Here is a 5,172-nt window from a genome sequence, read left to right as displayed (position 1 = left end):
CCTCCCGCCCAGGCTCCGCCCCCACCTCCCGCCCAGGCTCCGCCCCCACCTTCCGCCCAGGCCCCGCCCACCCCGAGCCTCGGGCGGTCGCCGGCTCCGCGGCGGGCCCAGGAAGGGGGCAGCGCGGCTCCGCCGGGTGTCCCCGCCTCCCCACCTAGGCGCGGGCGGGGCACGTGACTCTTCGCTCTCCGGGGCAGGAGGGGAGGAAGAGATCGGGGGCTCCTTGCGTGCCTTTGATGTTTAGCGGACCCTGGAACCGGCTCGACACGGATCTCATTAATGCAGCTCGACAGAGCGGCGACCCCGGGAAGGAGGCGCGGGCCGCGGAGCTGCCCGGGCTGCCCGGCCAGATCAAAGCGGAAAACCGAGGCGCCTCAGAATTTCTGGAAGCTGCCTTGCCGTGTGGAGTTCCCCTCCTGCGGGCCGGCCAAAAGACGTTTGCATGACAGCGGGGAGATGTAGTTTTGTAAACTGGAAGAGGGGGTGGCCAAGAACACCTTCAAAAAATGCAAACCATTTCTTGGACCTCAAGGAAGCCGAGATGGCTGATGGCCTTGAGACGGGCGAATGCTCAAGCCCACCTGGTACCGAGTCCTGCTTCCTTTAGGGCAGTTCTTCGAACTTTGTCCTGCGCCGGAATCCCCTGGGGGTCTTGTTAAAATGGGGTTCCGTAGGGTGAACCCTGACAATCTGCTTTTCTAACAGGCTTCCGGGTGCCTCTCAAATGGTCCCTGACCCAGTGCCGGACTAAAGCCTGTAATAAGTTAAGAAATGAAAAGTAAAGGTTTAGGAACTTTTGTGGTGATTTACCAATCCTGCGACATCCGAGCGCACGCTCGGCGGACTCTTTGAACCGAGTGTAAACCAGTTTGAGTGTTGTCACGACCACGTGGTGAGTCACACCTGGCACCGCAGCATGTAAATGTCTGGCAGATTGGAACAAAAACGACGAGTTCTTCACCACAGAAGGTTTGAGACTCTCTCCTTCTCTCCAGGGAACTTGCCAACTGCGACTCGACCTTCAAAACTCAGCCCAGAAACTCACATTTTCCAGGAAGCCTTCCCCAAAATGCCCCTCCACTCACCCCACCCCAAGCTCCACCTCGCCACAGGACTAGATGCCCATTCTGTGGGGTTTATTCCTAAAACTGCCGAGGAATCAATATCATAAGATTCTTGGGGGGCGGGTGTCCTTCCCCTCGCCCGTTGGAAGGATAGAAGCTCTTTGAGGAAAGAAACTGCTTTGGAAGTTGTATCCTCAAGCTGTCTCAGAGCACGAAGAGTAAATGAAACGTGGAAATTCAGGTATATGTGTAACTCTTCCCCGTGCAGTTGGAAGCTTTAATATCGTTGCTTCCCTCTCCCCTCCCCTTGGAAAGAGTCGCGGTGTCAATTATTCGTTAATGACGCTGTGCAGTGCTGTTCTGTTTCACAGGTTGACACACATAAGGCCCTGAGCCACTCAGGTTTGCGTCCAAGGTTTACAAAGAAAACAAAGATGGAATCACGAGAAATACCAACAACCCCAGGCACCAACCAAAGTGCTTAGTCAAAGGAGTCCTGCTGCCTTTTGGGTTCAGGTCCTGGAACAGGAAGGACGATGATGGTCATCATGGCATTGATCTGCACGCAGCATCTCTGCAAGAGAAATTACCAGGGAGCGTGTTCACAGTGAGCGTGTGGGCGTGGCTTTGTTCCTAGCCTCGGCCCAGCCGCTGAGGTATTGGGCAACCTTGCCGTGTCCTTTCAAAAGTCACTCTCCAATATTGGGTCATCGATTGTAACCAACGTACCACACTAATGCAACAGGGTAGGAAGAGAGGAAACTGAGGGAGAAGAGTAAGGGGGTCTGGGGACACTCTCTGTGCTTTTCGCTCCATTTTTCTGTAAACCTAAAACTCTTCTCCAAAAAAGTCTATTAATTTTTACAAAGTCAGTTTCCTGTCAGTTGAGAAGGTATGATTAGTAATTTCCCACAGTTTGACTCACATAAAGGATTGTGAGCCAGATCCAGTATGTAGAGGATGAATTTTACTGAATCATTTTATTTCTTTAAAAAAATTACATCAGTGTTGTACAAATTGTTGTCACTAGACCACCTTATCATAATCCTTGGGGCAGTTGTTAAAAAGGAAAAAAAGAAAAGAAAAGAAAAGAAACCCTGATTCTGAATCTTCAGGACAGGGTGGGTGCCCAAGAGTTTACATTTTAATAGGCACCCACATAGCCGATTCAGGGTCTGAGAACCAGGTTATCGATTTCCCAGCATTTCTGGGTACCCTTGTAGTCTCAAAAAGGCGAAAATGTCAACTGTGGCAGCAAGAGGCCGTTTGCTGAACAAACAGCAAGGTACCTACCGTGAGTATTCCTAATAGGGTAGCTGACCCTCTAGCATGTGGGGTTGAATCCGTTGTTTCAAAGGACCGTGTTGAATTTACAAGGGCTTTGACAAGATTAGGCAAAGAGGGGGGAAGCATTTTAAATCAACAGATGTCTAAGGATATCCACTCTTGTTGCCATTTTTTAGAAGTTCAGTGCTTCCTCTGAGAAGGTCGTGCCACCCTCTGGACACAGCAGTCTGGCCTCTGGCCCTCTGAGAAGTGTCAAAGGTACAATAATGTGAATGCCTGCCAGAATGGGTACATTTCTCTGAGGCAAACTTCCTTCTCAGCTATCCTATTTATCTTTCAAAGATACCAGGTTAATGAGGTGTGACATTTTCAAAATAAAACTCCCCAAAAGCTCAAGTTAAATTCTTTCATTTGGTGGCATATATTAATGCACAATCGACCAAACTTTATTTTTCATTGGATTGTACCATTTTCCCATTTTAAAGGAGAGTTATGTGTGTGTGTTTGCGAGTTAAGTAACAACAATCTTCTGTTTTTCTTCCCCGCCAACAGAGTTTGTTTGTTTTCGGTTGAAGTGAGTTGTTTAATTTCCTCTGTGAATCCAAATGGAGTTCCTTTGTTGTTACTGCTGCTGGTTCTAATCTTGATGTGTGTTTGGGGTGTAGAGTCTTTTTCATTATCTTTATTTTTATTAAATACTCACCACTTAATTGCTCCAGTCAGAATAATGGTTTAATTACTAGTTACAGAAAGGGAAAGTTCTGGATGTTTCTTTCACACAAATTAGAAGTTAATAACTGACAATTCTAAAGCCCTTTCATGCTTAACTTCATAGCAGTCCTTCCTTTCTGCTCACATCTTTTCTTAGATGTTTAAGATCTCAAATGTTTTTGCCTTTTTTGAACAAATAAAAATTAAGGAAATTTTTTAATGTTTTTAAAGTTTTTACACAAGTGTTTCTTTTACTTCTCCTAACTTACAATTCAAAAATCTTCAAGGGATTTTTGTGAAAATAAAAATGATTGTGGATGAGTTCTATAGAAAGGTAAATTTGGGGGGGAAAATACCTGAAATGGTTCACATTTTCATAAAATTAATGAAGTTCAGAAGAATGAGCACAAATAAAACAGGCATAAGACACTCAAAGAACACATTTTGCCAGCAATCATTTTCTAAACAAGGTGAGAGGGACGGCTAGGCTGTAACTCACCCCATCCGAGCACTTGATGGGCCATGAATTCCAACTAAATCCCTGTCACCTCACTCTACCACAAGAATGCTTTCTGAAGTGCTATCCCACACAAGCATGGAGTGTTGTTTTTGTCGATTAATCCGTTTCCATGCTTGGCGCTGGTCCTGTTGAGTGTAATAAGTAAATAGGTTAAAAATCCTTATACCTGAGAAGCTCAGTGACGAAGCCCATTTGGAGTTGCGCTTGGTATCTCCTGTCTCGATTTCTTTGCACCTTCAGGCTTCCTCTCTGTTCCATGATGGCTCAGAGGCTGACTTTGCGAAGTTGTCTCTCCACCACCATTGCTTATGCCTGGCTTCTTCCCCTTGCTTGCATCTTCAGGCTTCCCTACACTTTCTCCAAGACAGCAAACATGATTGTGTCTGCTCTACCTGAAAAGAGCTGTTCTTAACCATTTGCCCTCTGCACCACTAGCCCATCTCTCTTACAGCTCCTAGCTTTGCTTTTGTTTTTTGGGTTTTTTTGAGTCAGAGTCTCACTCTACTGCCCTGGCTGGAGTGCAGTGGCACGATCACAGTTCACCATAACCTCAACCTCCTGGGGCTCAGGCAATCTTTCTGCCTCAAATTTCTGCCTTGAAATTTCTGTAATAAAAGTATGCACAAAGTTATAAGGGACATAAAAATAAAAAGTGATGCCTGGTGGAGTGAGCTAAATTGTGTCCTCCAAATTCTTTTTTTTTTTTTTGAGTCAGGGTCTTACCCGCCTGCCCAGGCTGAAGTGCAGTGGCACTATCACGGCTCATCACAGCCTCGACCTCCTGGGCTCAGGTGATCCTTCCACCTCAGCCTCCATGTTCAAACTATAGGCCTGCGCCACCCTGCCTGGCTAATTTTTGATTTTTCGTAGAGACTTGGTTCTCACTATGTCACCTAGGCTGGTCTTGAACTCCTGGGCTCAAGTGATCCCCCCTCATTGGTCTCCCAAAGTGCCAGGTGACAGGTATGAGCCACTGTGTGCAGTCTGTGTCCTCCAAATTCTTATGTTGAAACACTAACACCCAGTACCTCTTAGTGTCACTGTATTTGCAGATAGGGCCTTTAAAGAGGTAATTAAGTACAAATAAAGATCATCGGGTGGGCCCTAATCCAATCTGGTGTCCTTATAAGAAGAGGAAATTGGGACACAAAAAGAGACACCAGGGGTACAGCGGAAGGAGAGAGGCCTCAAGAGAAACCAAACCTGCCGACACCTTGACCTTGGACTTCAGCGTCCAGAAGTGGGAGAAAATTAATTTCTGTTGTTTAAGCTACCCAGCCCGTGGTATTTTGTTACAGCATTCCTATCAAACTAATACAAGGAGTTAAAAAAAAAAAAATTTCCAGCGGGGCTCGGTGGCTCAGCCTGTAATCCCGCGCCTTTGGGAGGCTGAGGTGAGTGGATTGCCTGAGCCCGCGGGTTCGAGACCCGCCTGGGCAGCGAGACCTCATCTCTACAATAAATCAAAAAATCAGCCAGGCGTGGTAGCGCATGCCTGTAATTCCGGCTACTTCGAAGGCTGAGGCGGAAGGATCGCCAGAGCCCAGCAGGTCGAGGCTGCAGTGGCCGGGAGCGGCCACTACACTCCAG

The sequence above is a fragment of the Carlito syrichta genome, unplaced genomic scaffold (assembly GCF_000164805.1).
Source record: "Carlito syrichta isolate Samal-C Ts95f unplaced genomic scaffold, Tarsius_syrichta-2.0.1 Scaffold309189, whole genome shotgun sequence".
Lineage (NCBI taxonomy): Eukaryota > Metazoa > Chordata > Mammalia > Primates > Tarsiidae > Carlito > Carlito syrichta.
This window is presented reverse-complemented; position numbering follows the sequence as displayed.